Here is a 23,755-nt window from a genome sequence, read left to right as displayed (position 1 = left end):
TCCGCCTATGCATCAGTGTATGACAAGACAGTTTCTAGACAGATGTATCAGTTACAAAAGCGTTTTAAAAATGCTTACACGTCTAGTAATTTACCTGAAGACGAATTGAAACTGTTACACAATTTGAGAAATTATACCAATATTAGGATTATGAAACCTGATAAAGGGGGCGGGATTGTTATATTTGACAGTACAGAATATGTATCTCAAATACATCAAATTTTACATAATTCTGTGAATTACGAGATCATATCACTTAAAGAAATTAATATAGCACACCGTCGTATTTATTTACATATTGAAGAATTTTTAATAGACAATAGAATTACTATGGACTTGTATAAATATTTGAAAGTGGAATATCCCATCTTGGCCTCCATTGTGGGAATTCCTAAAGTCCACAAATCAATTGAGCAACCACCATTTAGGCCTATAATATCTGGCAGTAGGTCTAAGACTTTTCCATTAGGGACTGCTGTGGACAGATTTTTAAAACCTATCTACGATAGAATCCCACATTTAATGAAAGATTTGTGGGATTTTTTGCACAATTTCCCTGTTAATTCATGGCATTTGGATCTTATATTTGTTACTGTGGATGTAGTCTATTCTCTTGCATCCCTAAGAATGAGGGACTAGAGGCTTTTTCCAATAGTATTAGGAAATATGGGGGCTATGAATGGGACCATGTATGTTTAATTATAGAACTTATGTCCATTGTATTGGACATTAATTTTATTGAATATGAGGGAGAATTCTTTCGACAAACCAACGGTGTTGCTATGGGAGCAGCTTGTGCCCCAATATATGCTAATCTCGTCATGCTTGATTGGGAGGAGTCCAAAATATTTGATAGTGAATATTTTAAATATGTTAAATATTATTCGAGATATTTGGACGATATTTATATACTGTGGGATGGTAGTATAGATATGTTAACACAATTTATTGATTTCTTGAACTCAAGTAGTTCCTTTTTGAAATTTACTTATACTTTTAATAAGGAAGGCCTACCATATTTGGGCATCTTAATTTCCAAGGGTGAGTGACAACAGTTTTAAATAGAGGTTGTATAGGAAACATACTTTTTCTAACAGCTATTTAGAATTTTCTAGCTGCCACCCTAGAAAATGTATTACTAACATATTCAAAGGTCAGATTATTATAAGGATGACCTCTACACATGCTGAGATGTTAGAAGAAGTTGGATTTATTATTAATCTTTTTAGAGATAGGGGTTATAACATCAATATGCTTAATCATATTAGTAAAAATATTATTAATGGATGGGGGAAAATATATACACCTATTGGGACAAAAAAAATGATATTAATAGGTCAGTCAATTATACATTAGACACTACTACCATCAGTACCAACTATAGAAGAGCGTGTGTTTTAGAATATGGCCCACATACAGGGAAAATCAAGCAAATTATTAATAATAACTGGAAAATTATTATGGTGGACCAAGAAATGGAAAAAATTTGGGGATTACAACCAATATTTGTATATAAAATGGGTCGAAATTTGAAAGATTATATAGAGAGGTAATATACCCAGACATTTTGCTACAAATAATAAAAAAACTACAAAATGTGGCAATTGCAAAGTGTTTTGCTATATGTGAAGAAAGCCACATTATTTTAGATAATATACATAAATATAAAATAACATTTGTTAGTGGAAATTGTAACACCAGATGGGTTATTTATTTAGCAAAATGTACAGCATGTTCTGGATTCTATATTGGCAAAACAGAACGGAAATTGCATAAACGAATATATGCGCATTATTATAGTATTAAGACCTGTGACGAAAAGAACGCCCTATACAAGCATATAAAACAATATGGAAATACACATGCATTCAAATTTGCAATTTTGGAAAATTTGTCGTGCACCGAGAGGGGGCGATTATAAAGGACTATTGTCATACAAGGAAATATGGTGGCAGTTTTATACTGATGCTTCTAATCCACCAGGATTAAATGATTTTATTACTATAAAACCTGCATTATTATTCACATAGATACTTACACAAATGGTGCATTTCATTATTTTTATGTATATATATATATATATATATATATATATATATGGATCACCTTCAGATGCCCGAAACGCCAAACCGCCGAAACACAAATCACCGACACCAAAAGACCGACAACAAAAAATACCGACAACGCAAAACACCGAATATCATTACACCAACACACTACACGTAAACAACACAGTACACTACATAACATATCCACTAGCCCTAACCCTAACCCTAAGGTCTGACACTACCGCACACTCACCCTACCTGCACCCTAACCCTAACTCACTTACCCACCCCTAACCCCAAGGTCCGACACTACCGCACACTCACCCTACCTGCACCCTAACCCTAACTCACTTACCCACCCCTAACCCCAAGATCCGACACTACCGCACACTCACCCTACCTGCACCCTAACCCTAACTCATTTAACCCACCCCTAAACCCACAGTCCCTCACTATCGCGCACACACCCTACCTGCACCCTAACCCTAACTCACTTAACCCACCCCTAAACCCACAGTCCCTCACTATCGCACACTTACCTGTCCGCTCCCTAACACTAAATCCCTCACTCTATCGCACACTTACCGAGTCCGTCGGGTTCTCACCTTGTCGGTCATCTGCGTTGTCGGTGTTTTCGACCCGTCGGATTCCGTGTCGGTGAAATGCGATTTCGGGCATCTGAAGGTGATCCATATATATATATATATATATATATGTATATATATATATATATATATGTTTATGGTGTTTATTAGTTACTAAATTTATCAAATATATCAAACATACTAAAAGTTATCAGTACATAGTTTATATTTCATTTCACTATATTTATTTAAATATTATTTATTATTAATTGAAAGTTTTTAGATGGACATAATGTGTTTAGGATACAATGTTTTTATAGTATTTCATTGTTTTTACATCTTTAAGAACTTTTGTTACAAGGTAGCGTTTTGGCGCCAAAAAGTTTTTTTTAAAATGAATCTATTTCCTGTTTGTAACGGTTCTGATGAAGCTCGTATTTTGCGAGTGAAAGCGCTTAACTGTTCTCGTTGTGTTGTACATTTCATTATTTTTGTACATTAAATTCAGTTTTTATACTCGCTTGGAGTTCTTTTCAGACCAGGCTGGCGTCTCATGACACACAGGAGTACAGCGTTTTTTATTGAGTTTACATTTAAATTAAACATGATGCATATTTATAGTTGTAAGGTAAAACATCTGTACATGAGCTTATTTACATGACTTTTAAATAACACTTGCATGAACATAGTAACACAGAAAACAAGATAACATATATTGGCCAATTAGTGAATAGAAAAAACTACGATAATGGTTAATGTATTTATAGCATGATGGCTGCAGGGAAAGGCTCAAACTGTTGTGTTTTTGATGTTAGTAATTTACAGACACTAGCAGTAATATAGCTTAAAAATTGGTGAGCGATATGAAAGGAGAAATTATGGAAGTGAGCAGAAGGATCAATGGGCAGAGGAGGAATTGTAGTTGGTGGGGTGGGGTGTGAGAGAGGAAGAGGAAGAATTCAGATAATTAGTGCAGTATGAGGAGAAGTGATAAGGTAGAAAAGGCTAGGAAGCTAAGTGGCTGTAAGAGTTGGAGGAAAGGAATCCTGAGTAAAGCTACCCAAGTTAGCCGGAACAACAGAGTCATCTTTGCCATAGGTGCTGTTTAAAGAAAGTTTTGAAGCTCTTAAGTTTTCTGTCTGTTTTAACTGTGTGAGGATTTCATCCCAGAGTTTTGACACATAATGGGAGTAGGGCGAGTCTCCAGCAGTGTTGAATGTCTTGCTAACATAGTAAAAGTTTATTGCTAGAGCAAGGTAGTCGTGTATTCTGACTGCTGACAGCCAAGATTATCTGTCCAGTTTTAAAATGGAGCTGTTGAAATACATTAGCTGAGCCGAAGTGCATCTGAGCTGAAACAGATTTGTACATTTACCACAATGATAGCAGTCTACTTGGAGGGTTTTCTGTACTTTAACTGCTCCTTGCTCTTTCTGTAAAGAAAATAAATATACTGATAGTTTGTCTAGGCTGAATCATTTTGTCTGTTATATTTTCTTTTCCTTCCCTGCTGAAAATGGGCTGGCAACTCGACACTGAAAAAACTCCACTGCCAATAATGAGCGGACAGGTGATCCGCTGTGGCGACCCCTAACCAGGAAATGCTGAAAGAAGAAGATGATTTGGGACAAGATATACTGCCTTTATGTAGCTCCCTGTCGCTGGGGTATTTTTCCTTCTAAAGCCTTACCTACAGTGGCAAAGGATATGTTGTCTTCTGAAGCTAAGGCATAAAGTATCAGGCCCTGTTAAGGGCACATGCTTTCACACATTTGCCAATCCCTAGCCCCACAGCACAGAGCTTGTTTGAGTAGGCAAGACGCGCTTTGTTCTGTCCTTGTCATCTGCTGCAGCTACGTTGTTTTAATCCTATACAGGATTACAGTAACACAGTTAATCTTACTGATTCTCCAGCTGCTCGCACTCATTCTTCCTCCCCCATCTTTTTGTACACCACATAGACTGCTAGTTATACCCAGGTTGTTTGGGCATGGGGGGGGGTGACCCCCCCCCACACACACACACACACACACACAGTACCATGAAGCCATCTGGTAGAATTAAAGCTTTTTTGTTGTTTCTTAATGCCTGCTAATAATGCTAAAATCGATGTTAACAGTGGCATACTATTTTTGGTTTTCCTATTCCTGTTTCGCCATTGAGGCTGCCTTGTGCCTACCATCTTCTCAAAGGCCCTTGTTGAAGTGAAAGTACGTTTGTACAGTGTCGTGGTATGCTGTTAGGGAGTTACTGGTCTTTAGTCCTATGGAATCCCTAACAGAGTTAGTGACAGAGGGCATGTACTACAGTCAATGAAGGGTTCTGATTATAACCTTGAACTTGTAAAAGTTCAAATGTCACATGGTCGACACCATATGATCGAACTATTACAAGTTCGAAGGTTAAAAGAAATGGCTCCGTATGGCACAGAATTGGAAGATTTCCCTTTTCTGCACTGAAGTGCGATCTTGGAGTTGGTATACTTAAGTAGTGGGGGTGTGGGGGGGATGCAGGGTGGCTTGCACCCCTGCTCAGAGCGTTTAGGTAAGTTTTTCTTTCTTTTTTATTATATACTCGATATTTCAAACTTCGCTCAAATGATGTTGATCATATGAGGTTCGAAGTTTTGAAACTACGCATATATAATATAGACCCTCAATGAAGGCCTTGCACAGGTGAGCATGTAACTCTTACAGGAGCCATCATTCCCCCATGCATCTAGCAAACCTGACCACTGTTTCTGGTCTCTGTCCTAAAGTCCTGTCCTCGTCATCTTCTCAGTATGATTTGGAACTTAAATATCACTCCTTACCGCAGCCTTTTCTGCCACATTTATGACCAAGCCAGTATTTGATCTCAGCTTTCTAGTGGTCCAGGTGGAATCTTGCTTTTATGCTACTTATTGACATTAAAATATATTTCTGGATGTGTCACGTTAATCCCTCCTTCCCACATATTATTTTTGTCTGCTGTTCGTGTTTGCCATATTATTCAAAGGTAACTGCTCCCGCTAATATAGTTAGATTATATTAGTTTCATCTGTGAATTGAAAAATATGAATTGTAAAACAGCTATTGAGAAAGTGACCTTATAAAGTAGTACCATGTTGATAGTTGTTTGCAGTAAATGTCAGTTGTGTAGGTTTTGTATTTGTTCAGTGCAGCATAGCACCATACACATGGCTCTTGTTCAGACTCAGCCGTGTAGAACTGCCTGGTTAAGTGACTTGCTCTGATTTGCACAGTAAATAAATGGAAGCTGAGGATATCAAGCACTTGGCCACTGGAAACAGCCTGTCAGCTTACCCAACTTTTAATCTTCTGTGCTGTTACATAAAATGAAAGGTTTGTGAATCTTGCAATTTGGTAGCCAGAAATGTAGGTTTTGATATCTGGCTAAAATATTTTTTAACTTGCCTAAGACTGGGATTTCTGAATCCTCTGCCTACAGATGCAAACATATTTGTTGCTAGAAAACTCATCTATGACTGTTTCATGCAATTTCCACTTAAGGTGTTTATATATTTTAGGTGAATCTTGTCATTGTGCTTGCTTTTTCTGTAAATGTTTTTTAAAGACTGGAATTGAAGAGATTGTCCATTAAAGTTAATGTTTCCTGAAGACCCTCTTCTCAGCGGGTGCGTGTGCCTTTCCACTGTCACATGCCATGGCAGTGTGCATTGCCTCTAGAAGAGCACACACAAACCCATATTGTGCCTTGAAAGGAAAACTTTACCCCAACACTATATCATTAGTGGAAATCTGAGTCATTCATTGTAAGATGGAAATTGACACTATTTCCCAAGGATAAAGAAGCTTGATCTGTGCACTACAACTGAATGTAAATGAAAAAGTCTCTTGTGTCTGGGAAAAGTTATATAATGGGAACAAACTGCACTGTGGGACAAAGACTATATAAACGGTCACATTAGTATGGCAGGCCCCATGACAGCTGTTTTAGGGTGTAAAAATTAATGGTAGCCTGGCTTTGTAGCATAGATGGATAAAGCCCTGATTTTGGTTTAAACAATCCACGTTTGAGTAGCAGTACAGGAAGCTGGGAGAGTTAGATTGGGGGGGGGGGGTGTTGGAGTGAGTGGCATTTGTCGTCTTGCCTATGCCAAAACAAAGTCACATACCTTTCAGTCTCTCTTGAACAAGAAATCTGGGGAAATCGAAAAATAGTGGGTGTGCAAAGGCCCAAAAATAGGGACAGTATTTAAATATTGCCCTTATAAACTTAGTTGCTAGAATAAAAGATGTATTGTTGTGCATGTTATGAAAGATATGAAGTCTGAAACTCAAGCGTCTGTCATTTAGTGAATTCAATTCTCACCGATTTGCCAGAAAACCACAATTTGTGGAACAGACCAAAAATATGAGGCAAAATCTGGACAGTTGAGAGGTATGCAATATCACCTTAGTATGGCTTGTCCCATGAATTAGTTGCAACCTTTTGGAGGAACAAGTGATTGTAACTAAGGAAGTAATTCTTTTGAGCTGCTATATCGGATGCGAGTTGCCTGGACATAGCAATGTAATAGTAAACCACCTTATTCTGTGGTAAGAATCAACTTGCCAATTAAGTATTGCCCTCCTCCTCTCCCACATAAATTCCTTCAACTTTGTATTAATTATTGTCCACAGCTTCTTCTCCAGATGGCCAGTATGTCTGACCTGTATATAAAACTTAAAGGGACTAAAGCATTTTTAATGCTTGTATCTTACTAGCCATTTCCATAAACAAGAGCTCCCAGTTTCTCAGATTTTATATCATCTTTTGTTTAGTTTCTTCCCTCATATCCTTAGCTGGCATAATAGAGTCCATTTTAATCCGTATTCCTAAATACTTCATCTTATGTCCACACAAATATGGGTATTGCTGGAGCATTTCATGTGTGGACATAGTTTGCTGGTATAGCCAAATCTGATGCTAGGCCTATGTCATAATCTCCCTTTTGTGTACTAGTCCCTGTCATTTTTATAATCAGTAAGCACAGTACATTAGTGGAACAATTGTTTCTACTCACAAGTGCCCCTGCTAGAATGAAAGCACTCCTTGGCAGGATGGGATGCTTCCTGTGCTCCTGTTTGTGAGCTGGGCAGCCAGTCATCTGCCGGATGTTGTTTGCATTGCAGATATATCCCAGCACCCTCCTTCGGTGTGTAAGCCAGCATTAGTTGCTCCGTCCTGTCTTGACTGCTCAATTGACCAGTAAACCGCACTGCTTTTCTGGACTTAAGGAGGACAAACCTTCACACAGCTGGAACATTACTTTTGATGAATTCTAGCAACATGAAGCTGTTCTGGAGGTGTAATTAGAATACTTTTACAGAAACAACAAGCCTGGGTGTGAAAAAGGTAAAGTTAGCATAAACTCTGTGATTCTCAATTGAGGAGGCATAAGAGATTAGAAAAACCTGTAAACATATGAAATGAAAAAGCGAAATACCCAGCAGTACCAGTTAGGCAGAAGCAGGAAGAACAGTATTAGATGAAAAGAAATGGCTGATTCTGCCAGTTGTGAAGGTAAAATGCATATAATGTGGTAGAGCAGGGAGGGATTATGAATGGTCATGGCTGGGAATTGAATGCTTGGGTTCATGAAGGAATTCAAAGGAAAGTTGTTAAAGATACAAGTACCCAGGATAGGGTGCAATTTCCACCCTTAAAAGGAAGGGTTCTGAAGCAGTTTGAGAAACCAAAAGTGCACAGTGCAATGGGTCCTATTGGTCTCCACAATAGAGTACTGATAATACGAACTAAGCAGTTTAACAACTCATAGGGGGTGATGGGGTTTATTATGACCAGAAAACAGATCTGATTCTGCTTCAGAACAGTGGAAACATAGCAGGGACTTGGAAACCCATTGTTGTGACCTTGCTTTTATGAAAATCGGGAATTTGTGTTAAAGGAAAGAGTTTTGGAATATCTGGAAACCGTTCTGGTGCAAGACCCAAGGCATCATGGGTTTGTTGCAGGGAAGGCCATACCAAGTAGTAGTTTGATTTGGTAACCAGGGTGGTGGTTGACCAGAAGGAGACTGAGGAGGTGGCTTTCTTAAACTTCAGCAAAGTGTCTAATGTGGTATCACTAACGGTGGTAGCAGCCAAAGGAGTTATGTTTGAGGCTGGCCTTAGAGTGGTAGGATGGGTAGAAGTAACATAACTATGAAGTAAAAGGTTAGTAGTTACCTCTAGGGTACTTCATGGGCCATGACTGGAGTCCGTCATTTTCATTGTTTTTTGTACATTTCATTAAACTTGGTCGAGAAACAAAAGCTGGCCTTTTTGTCAGTGATGCAGCATCAGTATAAAAGGACTTGGGCAACAGTGGATGAATTGTTAGACAGAACAGCTTATATTTAAAGCAGAAGTCTTGGAAAAGAATTTGAAGGGGAAGCAACAGCTAAATGGAAAGGAACCCTTGGGTAAATGTGCGAGTTCACCTAAAGGTTAGAAAGTAGTGCGAGATGGCAACAAAAAATCTTGGCAAGGTATTACAATGTTTAGAAAGAGAAATCACTAAGAAGGAGGTAAGAATCTTTGTCTGTTTTACAGACATTTGATAAGATCCTTGCCATCTAAAGTATTGTGTGCAAGTCTGTAGGCATCACATTTACAGAAACATTAAATAGATGTAGTTCAGAGGTGGGCAGCAGAAATAATGCATTCCTTGCAGCAGGCACTATGTAAAGAGAAAGTGTCAGGTTTATTATTGGTAGGGTGGAACAAAGCACACACAGAAGGGAGCAGGATGCAACTTCTATGCATTTCAGTAGGTTGGAGTGTCTAAGCAGAGGCCACAGTTTGAAGATAAAAGCTGGATGGCTCAGGACTGTCTTGTGGCACAGAGGAGTAAATCCCAGACTCTGACCCAGATGGCCCAAGATGGACTAGTGGGGGGGTGATGGAAGAGCCAAAAAAGGAGGGTGGGAATGAATTTCATCTCACCCATCCTAGGGTCTGTGTGGGTGAAGGAGGGTGTGGCTTAAACAATTCTTCTCATGCTTTAACCTTTATGAAGAGTGGACGGGAATGCCCATGTTTACAGTTTGTTGTAAGCTTGCATATCTGTGAACAGGTCTGTTACTTCAGCTGTCCAAAACATTGAATGGCTAAACACTGAGCTGTAAGTAAACCATGGGATAGCAAAGTATTGCTGTGAATGAGAAGTTTGTTATAAGGAGTTCTTGGAACAGCAGAATTCAGAGAATTGTCCCTTTCTTCCCTGTAGTGCAATCTCAGAGTTGGTATATATAGTTATCAAGGGTGAGGGGGTGCAGGGAGCTTGCCCCCTACAGAAATATTTGTTGGCTCAATGTTCTGTGGTTTGATATTTATGGCTGAATGTTTAGCCCTTCGATGTTCCTCGCAGTTGAAGTGACAAAGATCCATTTGTAAACATGCACACCAGCTGCCCACTGGAGGGTTAGAGCCAAAATGCACCCATATAGCTGGCTTGTATGATGGTTGCACCTTGGCTGGTTGCCACTTCAATGATGGGGAACAAATGAGCATTGTTGCAGCAGCTCCAGGAGTCAGAGAAAGAGCTAAAGCTAGATGCACCTTGGCTGGTTGCCACTTCAGCGATGGGGAACAAATGAGCATTGTTGCAGCAGCTCCAGGAGTCAGAGAAAGAGCTAAAGCTAGAAAGTTTGAGAATTGAGCAAAGTGGTGTTTTTATAATCACCAGAAATGATGGTGAATGAAACAGCAACTGGAAAACAAGTATGGTTGTAAATAGGTGAATTCAGGAATGCATGTCATAGACAGAGGTAATTTTTTAAGTGAAAGGTGAGGAAATTTAAGTTGATAAGCAGACTCTGCATTAATGGACTTGGGAGGCAGACCTCTCAAGTGTTCTAATTTTGGAAGAATGTAGTTTCTTCAGGCCTGATTTACCTCTGTACATAATATACCTGTTTTTGGTGGTATGTGCCTGTTTTCAGGCTTGATTTAGCCCTTCACCCAATTTTCTGAGTCCCTGTAATCGCATCTGATTTTTGAAGCTGTGTAATACACAAAAAACACATTACATATCCAACATATTAGTGGCAACAGTAATTGAAAGAAAGAGGACCACATCTTACATTTCACTTTTTCAGACCATGTTTGATGATTTTACAGTGCAATTTATTAATGTCTACAGATTTTACACAGTTTCTTTGATAATGTGCTCATATTTTTTCAAAATGTTTATTGCTCTGTTTTTTTAAACCTGTTTGACTGGTATCCCACATTGCTAATGGAAGCAAGAAGAGCTCTGTACTGTTAAATATTCAAATGCAATGCTAATCAGATTGGTCATATTTTTTGTTTGGATGTGTACAGTTTTTAAGAGCCTTTGTACCGTAATTTTCCATGAGTGCAGGTTGAGAGTTTTGCTAGGAAGGGAAATACGCAGTTAAAGTGGTCCATTAGGTCCTTAGTCTGTGTTGTAAACACTTAGTGAGGTTAATGAGTTTTAATTTAATTCTAGACAAAACAGCAGCCACTAAATATGCTTTGTAGGTTGTTTTATCAAGAATATTGGTGATTAAAAAATGTGTATGAGACTTTCACATGGTTGAAAAGGGAGTTTTGGCTTGTTTCTCACCATTGACTTCCTTTTGAGTCATAACAGCCCTGCGTCGTTGTTTTTTCCTTGCACGTATTCATCGTTTTTGGGTGGTTCTTGTTTGAATATTCTTAAAATATGTCGAGTGGTGTCTGTGGTAGAGTTTGAAGAGTCTCTTTCTGCAAAGTCCCTCCTTTTACTTCAGCTGTAAATTAGACAGTGAAAAAAGCAAGACAAAGTTGGGCAGGAGGGAAAAAGTAAGTGACAATTTAGAATGTGCTTTTAAATCAGGTTTAAGCTCTTTCACAGCGAGTCTTTTCTCAAGTATGGAGCACTGTGTGGGTATCTGTTTACTTAAATATATCATTAGCTGTTTAAGCAAAACTTGACTGAAAGATTTCTGCAGTGTTTGGATATCCAGCTCCCTTTGTGGTCCACATGTCAGACCACAAAAAATAAAGGTGTGTGTGGGAGGTCTTACTGAAACTGAACATATGCTAGTGAATGAAATGAGCGCAGGGAATTGAAAAAAGTTCATATTCTGCTGCAGCTTTGTACTCTGCAGTAAGACAAATAACCAATAATTGATGCACACTCCGTCTGTTTTACACAGTGCTACAGTAGTGTTCCTAGTAAATCTTGCTGGCAGTCAGGAGGTTCTGGTTTTAAGTAATCATTTTTTTCAGTCCTAAGAAAACCTTTTGCTAAGCATTTTTTATTTGATTGTTTGAACTTTACCACTGCCTGCTATAGTAACAGCTGTACTTTCCCAGAGAAGAGTTTTCACATGCAGTGGCCCTTGTGCCTGACCCACTGCTCTCTCTCAGGGTAGCAGTTCTCCTACGTCAACAAGTCAGACGGCAGTGTGGAAACAAAAATAACCAGGCTGAGGACAGCATCACAGGATCACGTAAGTTGTGAATAGCCTGCAAGGACATCTTGCACCAGTCATAAAAATCTAGGGTGGTGATACGATGCACCTCAGAAGCTTCAGCTTCGTAAAAAGTGATCAGGGTGGACTGCAAAGAAATGTTTGTTGGTCATGGTAAATGTCATGCCTAGAGTATGGTGTGACAATGTTCTTTAATGGAAACCTTGTTGAAGCTCTGGAACAGCCTCCAAGACTAGACTACGCTGCTGTCATAATTTGACTGCATTCATGAAACAGAATTATGGACCAAACTTTTCTGAGGTGCAGCAGTCCAGGTAAGGAGTATTGGCAAGTTTTACAAACCAGAGAAACATTTTGAATATGTGTTAGTTATTGGATTGAAAAAAAAATTGAGGGCCCTTCTTGACTGGCACTTAAAGTTCTTCATCAGTCACTGGTAAAAGCATGAGGTTTTATTTTTCAGGTATGACTACAGGCCTGTACAACACATACTGTGATTATAACATGCATGTTTCAGCATTTTCTGTCCTCCCAAGCCCACTTGTTTCTTACCTTTTGCACTGCTCACGTCTGTGAAGTCTTTTTTTCATACCTAAACATCAGCACACTAAAGTGCCCATGTCACCATCAGATACCAGCACCAGAATTACCTTTGTCTTGAGCATGATGTAAGTGCCATGTCAATCTGTCATGCAACTCAGAGGCATGGTCAGGAGAAATATTTGGCTTATTTGTGACCCTAATGGCTGAAAGGAACTTCTCACAGGCTCATGAGGAAATGGGTGAGAGGTTCTTTCATGTGCCTATATATGTAAATCAGAACATTGTCACAAGAGCAAGGACTTGGAAAACAGTTCAAGGTCTGACCTTCCAAATGTTGAGCTTGGCTTTCAGCCATCCTTTGTGAATGAAATGAGTACATTGAATAAACAAAAATTTCATATTCTGCTGCAACTTTGTAGCAGACAGTAAACCAAATAATCTTTTGCTTTTCCTCTGATTCCTGCACTATTAGTTTCTATTTTGACAGTTCCCTAATAGTGGTCTTAGTAAATCTAGCTGGTAGTCGGGCAGTTCTGGTTTAAATAATCATTGTATATTTTCAATATTAAGAAGACATTTTACTAAGCATATAGTTTTAGGAACCTGCTTTCGTATTTTTTAATTTCATTATTTGAACTTTAGCATTGCCTACTTTAGTAACAGCTGTACTTTCTCAGAGAAAACTTTTCATATGCAGTTCCGTGTGTGTGTGTATGTATGTATATATACATATATGTATATATATATATATATATATATATATATATATATATATATATATATATATATATATAGGTAGCTACTAGGCTATCTGCCCTAGGGCATTTATAAGCCTAGCCAGAGTGTATTTGGCTTCCGCCTCCCTATTAGATTAGCCTACTGTGCCTCTGTAAAGTAGGTCACAGAAGGTACCCTTTAAGATTAGTTTACTGTGCCTCTGTCTAGCAGGGACACAGAAGAGATCCCAGGGGTGAATTTGCGATTTCCCATCCACGCGTCCAGATTTCGCTTGAAGAGGGTCAGCGAGGGGCTATGTCTAACATGAACTGGGATTCTATTCCAGAGTGAGGGGAGCCTCTGCGAAATGAATCTGTCCCTCCAGCATGTCCTATTTATTTTTGTGCTGAGGTTTAGGTCCCTGGAGCGTGTAGCTCTAAGGGACTTGGATTTTTTGAGGTGGAGCATGTCCATTAATTCTGGGTTTGACATGGCTTTGTACGCCAGGCATAGATCGCCTCTGAGTAGGCGGTAAGCAACTGAGTAGAGCTGGAGTTTCTTTAGTCGAGCTGCATAGGACATCTGTTTGTTGCCCATGATCCTCTTGGTGAGGTACTTTAGGGGTCTCTCCAGTTGCTGCAGGTGTCGGGTAAGCTACATCCCAAAAGGGGCATTGTATTCAATTTTGGGCTTGATGAGTGACGAGTAGAGGGGCGCAATGACCTCTCTTGATCTAGATGCGAACCCTTTTGTGATGAGGTGGGCTGTATAGAGGGTCTTTCTAACCTCTTTGGCAACGTGATTATCAAAGGAGAGATTACTATCTACGTTGGTTCCCAAATCTCCAATTACTTCTTCCGTACTTAATGGATTACCACCTATGTGGTAGTTTGTGGGCACCTTGTTTTTCCCAAAGGGGATGACTATGCACTTTTTAGCATTTAGCTTGAGGCCGTGGCTCTGGCACCAAGCATCCGTCTCTGAGACCCTTTTGGAGGATGCTTGTGTCAGCTGGAGATTCGATTATGGCCCCCAGTTTGCAGTCATCTGTGAACTTTGTCAGCCATAATCCCCCCGTGTTAGCCTGAACCTCAGAGAAGTATATACCAAACAAGAGAGGTCCCAGAACTGAGCCCTGTGGAATGCCACTTGTAACTGGTTTGGATTCGGACATGGCACCTGTGATTCTGACCATGTGGGTTCTCTCTCTGAGCCATTTTGCAACCCATCTTGTGATATAGGGGTTGATATTTAAGCTGGTAAGCTTATTTATGATGCCCAAGTGGGGTATTGTGTCTAAGGCTTTTGCGAGGTCCAGGTAGGCTGTGTGGACTACCTTGCCCTCATCTATGGCTTTGGTAACTGTTTCAAAGAAAGCAACTAGGTTTAAGAGGCAAGATCTGCCCTTAACAAAGCCGAATTGGGTAGGGTCCAGTGTCTGGAGGCTCCCAATGTCTGTTTATGAGTTCCATGATAATACACTCCATAGCTTTACAGACCAGACTAGTCAGGCTTATGGGGTGATAGTTTCCAGGGTCCGTTGTGGCACCACCTTTGTGGAGTGGGACCACTGTAGCTGTACGCCATTCTTTGGGTACATATCCTGTAGTAAGGCTAAGTTTGAACAGTGACTTAATGTGAGGGTTCAGTTCTTCTTGGAGCTCGTGTAAGACACAGCCTGGGACACCGTCCAGTCTCATAGATGCTGTGTTTTTTGCTTTGGAGAGGGCAGCTTTCACCTGTGCATCTGTGATGTCAGGGAGGTTATATTCAGTTGGGATAGGCGTTTGCTCCTTTTGGGGGGATGGGGGGGGGAGAAGTTTGCACTGAATCTGTCTGCCAGGATATTGGCTATGTATGTAGGTTCGGTATATTTTGTACCGTTATGCAACAATTCAGAGCATATCTGGGAGTTTCCGCCCATGTTCCTGATGTAACTAAAGAAGGCCTTGTGATTATCTTTAGTGTCTAGGTCAATTTTTGTTTCGAAACTGGCCTTTGATGATTTTATGAGGGATCGAAGTTTCTTGCTAATACTGATCAGAGATGCCTTCCCTTTTTGGGATTTTGCACTGTCATGTAGTAGCTTCCTCCTTCTGTTGTATGGCTTATTTATGGTCGGGGTCCACCAGACTGGTCTCCTGTTTTTGGAGGAGTGAGTCTTGCTTTTATTTGGGATAGCAGGATCTATGCATTCCTGCAGGTGCTCATAGAATGCATTTGTAAAGGATTCTGCGGATTGGGCTCTATTATCCTCTGGCCCAGGGGCTTGGAAGGATTCCACCTCAGTCTTGAGAAGTGCAAGGTTGGCTTTTGAGAAATTCTTTACAGTGATTTCCTTGGCTGGGAGTGGGGACGGGATATGGATGTCCAGGAAAATTTGTTTATGGTCTGATCTTACCAATGAGGGATTTACCTCTGGTGTAGAACATAGAGTCCCCATGTTGGTGATGACCAGGTCCAATATGTTCCCTGTTGTGGGAGTGGTGACCAGTTGTTCTATTGCATTAGAGTCTATAAATTCAAGGAACCGTTGGGCGAGGGTGTTAGGGCTTGAGTAGTTTTCCCCGTCAATGTTAGGGTAGTTGAAGTCACCCAATAACATAGTGTTTGGAGAGACCTTCATTTTCTCCAGTGTTCTCAGGAATGCTAGGTGGGGTTCCTGTAATAGGGAGGGTGTTCTGTAGCAGGCTACAAACTGAAAGGCAGTTTTGCACGCTGTTAGTTGCACATGGATGGTTTCCGATGCTTCGTGCAGTGCCACTAACCTGGAGGTGTAGGTATCTTTGATGAATATAGATACTTTCCCTCCTTTTGTGCTTCGGTCTGAGTTTTGGGGCCGAAACGCATGGTATGAGTTATAACCTGGTAGTGCTGGGGTGCTCTCAGGAGCCTTGAACCACGTTTCTGTTACTGCACAGACATCGATTTTCTCCATACTGAGAAGAGCCTCGAGTGCATGCATCTTGAGGTTTAGACTTCTGGCATTGAGTAGCATTACCTTTAGTTTTTTTATCCTTGGGTTGTCTGTGGAGGTGGGTTTGTCCTTTGAGTCTTGCCTAAAAAAGGCACTATGGGGGTCGCAAGAGCCTTGGCCAGTATACGAAAGCCTAAGGGTGACAGGTGCAAGCCGTCACTAGCAAAGCAACGTGGCTTGTCGAGCATGTCATCCCAGGCTTACTGACACTGGATCCCCTTTGAATGACACCAATACTTTAGCCAGTTGTTGAAACTGATCATTTTGTCTTTATACTGTGGCATCATTCTTGGTGAGGGCAAGATACTACTCAAGGTCAGGGTCATACCAGCCTGGGCTACATGGTCCGAGAGCTCCTCTGGCTTTTCATGTAGTCCAGGGAGGTATGTCTCAGGTCATTCACACCAGCATGGACAATGACGGAGTCATACTTGTACTTGCTTTGGAGTGACCTGAGTGCTTGCGTTATGTGGCAGATCCTGGCACCCAACAGGCAGCTTACAGTGACCTTCTCCTTGTTCAGTCTGGTGAGCGGAACGTCAGTGTGCCGGACAATAGAGTCCCCTATAACAAGTGTGTTTGCTGTGTTGTTTGGCCTTAAGGGCTGTGACTGTGAGGCACACTGATTTTGTGAGATATGTGATTCGTGGGTATTGTTGAGGGGTGGCTGTTGCATGGATATCTGCTTAGGAGGTCTTTGCTGTTTAGGCAGATTTTTATTTAGAGCCTCCGAGTATGTTTGTGTTGGTTATGCAGATGCAATCGGTCTGTGTGAGACTGAATTTGTGTTGTGGGTGGTTACCTTTTCCTCCTGACCGACTGTGCCAGCCTTGGGTTGGGAGAGCTCTGCCTCTAGTTTGGCTGTGTAACCATCTCTCACATGTATTAGAGTTTGTTGGAAGGAGGAGAGGGTTGTCTGTGTACATAAGGCAATTGTAACATTGCCTCAAAATTCCCATATTCACCAGCTGGACTGGAGAGTAACCTTGAACCTGACCCTTGTACATACCAGATTAATATAGGGAACTGTTTTTTTTACTGATCAGATTAGGGAAGGGAACTGATTTTTCACTTTATCAGGAAGGACCAATCGGGAGCCTAATACTTATGAGAAGTCAATGGGGGTGTAGTGCTTTAGTTAGTGTTTCCTTATAAGAGCTGAGCAAGTGCAGGGCTGTAGAAAGAGAATAGAGTGATTACTTTGAGAGTTTGAACAGTTCTAAGGGAAAAAGTGAAGGGCAGACTTTGTGGAGCCTGGAATAGTTTAAACCTGTTTAGGCGGCTCTGCTCAGTGCGCAAAACCGCGCAAGAAGAGAGTTGTAGGGTTTTAAGAGAGATCGATCAAGGAGTTTAGAATTGACCCAAAATGGCCATTAAAACTACAGCTTCTAGGTAGTAACCACTCCTCCAGGGACAGGCAGGCTGTTCAGTGTTAACCACTCCCACTGGTGAACACAGAGACTTCCCTTGAGCCCAAGCAAGCACTGGCCTTCTAGAAACTTCCAAACAGTTCAGAACAGCAAATCTGTAACTGAACTTTCTTAACTTCAGAAAGTGGGAAAAAAATCAAGATTTTTTTGTTTTTTTTTTTCTTTTTGTTGTAGTTAAAAGGTAGCAGAGATACACAAGCAGCAAAATAATCACAACAGTGCAATAAATGACCCCACACTTGAGTGCTAGGCCAAAATCAGGTAAAATGCAGTTTTTAGAGAAAAAAACTATTTTAAATTAAGTGCAACACAGGAAATGCAGTAAACAGGCTCTAGATGTGTTCCAAGTACTGTTACAGATATAAACTTTAGCAAGCCGGAAAATGCCAAAAAGAAGTAAAACTTAACAAAAAATCAGAAGAAAATACTTAAAATCACAAAAGTGGCTCCTTTTCTTCTCTCAGCATTTTCTCCCCTTGGTAGGTGCTTCAGCAACAACTAGCAAGGCTGAAAAGATGCCAAAACCATGAGGTAGCTGGGTTTTAAGAGAAACAGATCAAGGAGTTTAGAATTGACCCAAAATGGCCAATAAAACTACAGCTTCTAGGTATAGTAACCACTCCTCTATATATATATATATATATATATATATATATATATATATATATATGAATGATACAGACATACACTCATAAATGTGTGTATGTATGATATATATGTGTATGTATATGTGTGTGTATGTATGTATTTTATATATATATATATATATATATATATATATATATATATATATATATAAATACTCACAATTGTGTGTGTATATATATATATATATATATATATATATATATATATATATATATAAATACTCACAATTGTGTATATATATATATTTCTATTTTTATATATATATATATATATATATGTGTGTGTGTGTATATATATATATATATATATATATATATATATATATATATATATATATATATAGAGCATCTAGCATATATTAGTTTCAAAACTTCGACCTTCGTATGTTTGACAACATAAGAGTGAAGTTTGAAAACGTTGAAAATATAATAATGCACCCCACACATCCCCGCTACTTAATTATACCAACTCTGAGATCGCACTTCAGTGCAGAAAAGGGAAATTTTTCCAATTCTGCGCCATACGGAGTTGTTACTTTTTACCTTCAAGCTTTTTAAAGTTCAACCATATGACATTTGAACTTTAAAAAGTTTGAGTAATTAATATGGACCCTATATATATATATATATATATATATGTATGTATATATATATATATATATATATGTATGTATATATATATATATATATATATATATATATATATATATGTATATATATATATATGTATTTATATATATATCTTATAGATATATAGATATATATGTATATATATATGTATATATATATATGTATATATATATATATATATGTGTGTATATATATATATATATATATATATATATATATATATATGTGTATGTGTGTGTAATTATGTGTGTGTGTGTGTATATATATATATATATATATATATATATATATATATATATATATATATAGACACACAGACACACACACACACACACACACACACACACACACCATTAAAGTGGAGGATGAGGGGAAGTTGCATTTCTAGCTCATATATTATGAGATGTATCCCTAGGTTTTTGTGCTACTGAAGCCATGATTGATTGGCTGGTGGCCATGGTTAACAATCCTGATCCTGGAAAACGGTTTCTCAAGTCACCAGCTCACCTATTGGCAGTACTTAAGTCCTAGGACTTTTTTCTTGGATCAGTCCCTCTAAGTACTACACATACTTGCAAGCAGGGCCTGCTCAATTGCTAGGCAACCTAGGTAGCTGCCTACGGCCAGATGTTAGAGTCCAAAAAAAAAAAAAAAACATAAAAAAATCAACTTTCTTCATCCAGCAATTCCAAACCGATCACGTTTTAAGTTATTTTCTCTTTTGCAAATTGCTACAGTTTCTTAGCTAAGCAACTTAACTCATTTTGTGTTTTTTGTTCTTTTGTGTAATGGTTGGCTTCTTCCATTTGAGTTTGGAAGGTGGGGCATGTTCCATATATTTTCCACATAGTTTTTTTTTCAGTATTTGGAAATTGAACCCATCGGGCTGTCGTATACTTGCTTAATTAAAAATTTGTATCTCCTGACTCGAGTCTCTCATCCAGTGATCCACGTATCTCCACCTGTTTGGTCTGTTCGACTTGGTTCCATCCCCCAACCCACTTGATAATGGCTCAGTTGGACTTGTTGGCAGGTACAGTTTTAAGATTCCTTGGTACTTTCAAATAATGGACATTAATATTGCCCTGATGTTGAAGTGGGAAGTAAAGCTCAAAGAAGCAAGCAAACAAGAAGTTAAAAATACATCAATTAGTAAGAAAAAAAAAGTTAAGTGCCAGAAACGAGACATGAGACCATGGCGTAGCCCAACCAGACAGTAACGGTGCAATGGTAATGTTATTGCTACTCTACCCAGAAGACTACCTGGATGGACTGACCAAAGTAACTGTGCACTGCTCTCTGATGGTTGGTTGGAGTTCTCCATTGTCTTTTTTGCCTCCTATTTTTGTTTGATTATGGAAAAAAGTGTATTTAAACAAAAATATAGGAGGAGTGGGCTGGCAGTACTTTGTAATGTACGAGTAAGAACAGATGCAAATGCAAGGCAGAAACATCAAATTCAGTCTGCTTTGTACAACTTGTTCAAATAGAAGTGCAAATTATTATGTTTAATATATCTGACCTGTACATTTGACCCTTCTTTGTGGGTCTCGTAAAAAGAAAAGGTTCAAAGTTATGCAGTTATATCATGATTCAGTCTGGTCACTGTATACAGTAATTTCCTTTGTTTTGCATTCTGTATTGTAGAGTTATAGAAGTGGGTTTAATGGTGCAATAACAGTCAATATGAAATCATTACTAGCCACTTCTGTTTTTTGCATTTTCTGTGCATATGTCGTGGTTATGTAAACAGAGGAGAATGATGCATCTTGAATTGTGTTGTGTAGTAACTGAGAGAGAGAACCAAGTAGTGGGATATCGGTATGCTTAGAGGAATGATCCAGTATAACTGGGGAACCTTGGTCCACTGTCCTGCTTAGGGCCCCATTTGCCCATGATCCAACTCTGCTTGCAAGGTCTGAAAAAAGAGTGTCTGTTGTGCTCTTTCCATGCTGCGGTTTGTATTTCAGGTGCTAGTTATTAAGCAGGTATTTGACATCTCTTGGATAGTGGGTGGAGGATTGCACCCCTTTAACAGTTTTGTCTGAAACCTTTACTGTGCTCAGTGCTGACCTCTCTCTGCATGGGAAACTACCTTGTTTAGCTGCTTTTCTGCTCACTGGATTTCTGATCCTGACACTTTTGCCTGCTTCAGTCACATTTTCACTTTTGCGCACTACCAAATTTTAGTTTGCACTTTGTAACACAAGGTGAAGGACTCGCTCACACTCTTGATTTTGAGGAGTCAGAGGATCCTGAGTCTATTGTCTCTGAGAAATACAAGCATAATGAGTCCACTCAACCGCCCATGAGTTCTCTTTTCTAGTGGTCATGAGGTTTATAAGGAACAGCTCATACTGATTTTGAACCTTTTTTTCCACCTTCACGATAAATATTTGTTGGATCTTTAAATAAGCCAGATCCTTCGGTTGTTCCTGAGTGAAAACAGTTGTTAAGGAGGACTATCCAAGCAGCCTGGAAGCATTCTCACTCTGCCCTTTTGAGACTTCAATAAAGCAGATATTTTTTTTACAAACCATTACCTCAGTGGGTTGAGCATTTGATCAGATGTCTTGGATCCTGGTGCTGATTCTAGTGATAGATCAGCTTTAGCATGGGTCTTTGATAACAGAGCACTTTGAAACTTGTCACCTCATAGAAGAGAGTCCTACTCAGGTGTGAAGAGAGTTTACTCCTCATCCACACTCAGGCTTAGGACCATCAACTAGCTTATCATACCTGTCCATGTTCAAGTTCCTCCTGCTTAAAAAGGTTGTAAGTAAGCTTGAGAATCTGGCAGAGACTTTTGTTTTTGCAGTTTCCACTGTGGCCTGTCATGTATTCCATTTTCACTGTGACATACTAGCTGTGCTAGCTCAGGCTCCAGGTTGAGTAGTGTATCACCACACAATGGTGTTGCTGAGATTGTCCACTCTAGAGAGGGAGCTTAGCCCATGGTGCTGGATACTTTTTCTGTGAGAAGCGCTTTTCAGCCAGCTCATTCGCAACCTGTTTGGAGAGACTATTGAACCATCTCCCTGCACTTCATTTTATGAGCCTGCCAAATACCGCAAGAGAACTTCCTTGTTGTGTGGGGAAAGACTTGAAGTACCATTCAGTTTTGAACACCCATGCTGGTCAAATGGCTGACTAGAATTATCCCACTGCCAACTCCATTTTCTGACTCTGTCCTAGGATTAACCACACAGGAGATGATTTTCTGAATTTTCCCTGATTTGGAGATCCGTCACAGCACATCATTGGCTTAAGATCACTCTAAGCCATGTCTTGGAGTTCACAATTCCTTACCCAGAATGACTTTCAATGGTAAAGTTTATCTCCATAAAAATCTAGACATATTTCCACATTCTTTTACTCAAACAGGCTGCAAATGTTTATTGGTTTTGGAAGAGAGTTGGGCATTTCACGTTCACATTCTTTTTGGTTCCAAAAAAGAAACTGATAGGTCTTCCAAGATGGCAAACAGCTTGCTTCTAGCTCTCTCGGTTTGAAAATAAACTCAGCAGCGAAAGCCAGTAGACTTGACGCTATCTTCCAAAAAAGGAAGCCAATCTGGTGGTCCCCTGCCATAAACAAACTGTACAACAGAAGGAAGAAACTGTTGCAAAAGAGAGTAAAATCCCATGAGTGGAGGGAGCTCCCTGGTCAGCTTCAGTAAGAAGCTGAGATCCCTTATAAGATCCTCCAAAGCTAACTACAAAAACAAAATCGCTACTAAATCTTAGGACAACCACAAAGCATTCTATAGCTATGTCAAGAATCTAGATGGCAACACCCAGATCTTCTCTGAGTTACAGCACAAAGGCACGAAAATTACAGTACCAACTGATACTGCCAACATCCTGGCAGATAGGTTCAGTGCTAACGTACCCCCCTCTCACCCCCTAAAGGACCCATATCTATACAGGAAGAATGCAGAGTCCCTGTAATCACAACTATGCAGGTAAAAGCTGCACTCTCTAAAGCCAAAAACACAGCATCCATGGGACCAGACAACATCCCAGGCTGCATTTTACACGAACTTCAAAACGAACTGGCTCCCCACTTAAGCACCATGTTCAATAATAGCCCTGCATCAGACTTTGTGCCCACTGAATGACACACAGCAACAGTTATCCCACTCCACAAAGGGGGAGCCACCACTTATCCCGGGAACTGTCGACCTATTAGCCTGATGAGCCTGGTCTGCAAGGCCATGGAACGTATCATCTTGGAACACATAAACAAAAGACATTGGTAACGTCCAAACTCTGGATCCCATCCAGTTTGGGTTTGTGAAAGGCAGATCATGCCTCCTGAACCTGATCGACTTCTGTGAGGCAGTGACCAAAAGCCGTGGATGAGGGTAAGGTGGTTCACACAGCCTATCTTGACCTCGCCAAGGCTTTCAACACCATCCCCCATTCTGGAATTATAGCTACACTCACTAAACTAGGTATAAATCCCTATGTCACAAGGTGGGTTGCCAACTGGCTCACTGACAGAACCCACACTGTAAATGTTGCAGACTCTAAATCTGACCTCAAAGCAGTGACAAGTGGAGTACCACAGGGTTCCGTCCTGGGACCTCTCCTGTTTGGTATCTACTTCTCTTAAGTACAGGCCAACACAGAAGGCCTCTGATTACCGAAGTTTGCAGATTACTGCAAACGAGGAGCCATAGTTATGTCCCCAAATGATGTGGACATCCTACAGAAGGGCCTCACT

General features: G+C 39.8%; 1 protein-coding gene across 3 annotated transcripts in view; it reads left to right on the top strand.

Moving 5' to 3' along the window:
• The window catches only part of UTRN (utrophin), a 4,744,936-nt gene that overhangs the window by 1,296,888 nt on the left and 3,424,293 nt on the right, over positions 1-23,755 (top strand). Inside the window, exon 1 of one of the 3 annotated variants that reach the window (XM_044069610.1) lies at positions 11,430-11,448. The exons of the other annotated variants lie outside the window; for them this stretch is intronic. The gene's annotated coding sequence lies outside the window, so the exon portion shown is untranslated. Of the gene's footprint in view, positions 1-11,429; positions 11,449-23,755 lie in introns of those variants that run through there. 3 annotated transcript variants of the gene reach the window in all.

The sequence above is a fragment of the Protopterus annectens genome, chromosome 1.part0, assembly GCF_019279795.1.
Source record: "Protopterus annectens isolate FY-2018-M chromosome 1.part0, PAN1.0, whole genome shotgun sequence".
Taxonomy (NCBI): domain Eukaryota; kingdom Metazoa; phylum Chordata; order Ceratodontiformes; family Protopteridae; genus Protopterus; species Protopterus annectens.
Note: the sequence above shows the minus strand (reverse complement) of the source record. Positions and strands in the feature narration are given on the sequence as shown.